Here is a 922-nt window from a genome sequence, read left to right on the forward strand (position 1 = left end):
AGCATAGCTTCTCTTATAATCTTTAAATATGAAAGGAGCAAATAAATGTTTTAGAAATAACAAAAAGACTGCAATGAAGTTAGCAATGACGGAAGGATATGTTGTATTTTTACTCAAAATATTATACTCCACAGTAAGATAATAATGGATCCAAATATTTCATTATTCAAAATAAATTGAATTACACTTGAAATTTTTAAAAATTTAACTTTAAATTATATATTCTCATTATATATTATGAATTATTTATATTTTACAATAATTGATTATATTATTAAGCAATATTAATATCCAATAACTGAGATATTTTATGCTAAATTATGTAATTATTAGTTGGAGGTGGCGATTGGGGTTGGTGGCTGGGGTTAGCATTGTGTTTGTTAGAACTTGGAAATATTGAAGGATGGCATAATGATGAATTGATGGTGTAGGATACGGTAATATCGAAATTTATTTTAACTAATTTTTAACTAGTCATAAAATTTGAACGAAGGGTATAATTAAAATTTATTGAAAATTTTGGGAACAATTATTTTAAAAGATACTTTTAAAAATAAAATTGAATCAAATTAAATGTTAAAATTATTTTAACAATGATATTATATAAATAAGTCATTTTAATGACAAATTTTAACTATATTGATATAACAGCTTAATTATTAGCAAATAAAAATTAGTTGAAGGAAAAAAAAACCATATAAGTAGAATAAAAAAAATATTTATTGAACTTAATTACAAAAATAACGGGGATGCTACACATCCATATAACTATGTAACCAAGTTGGTCCAATACAAAAGAAAATCAATACCATTAAATGAAACGTGAAATACACGCGCCCAACACACACGAAATCGCTCTTGCTCAATGCTTCTTCTCCCCCACGCTTCTTCTTCTTCTTCTTCTTTTCACGCTCGTTTACGC

The sequence above is a fragment of the Arachis ipaensis genome, chromosome B07 (assembly GCF_000816755.2).
Source record: "Arachis ipaensis cultivar K30076 chromosome B07, Araip1.1, whole genome shotgun sequence".
NCBI classification, from domain to species: Eukaryota; Viridiplantae; Streptophyta; class Magnoliopsida; order Fabales; family Fabaceae; genus Arachis; species Arachis ipaensis.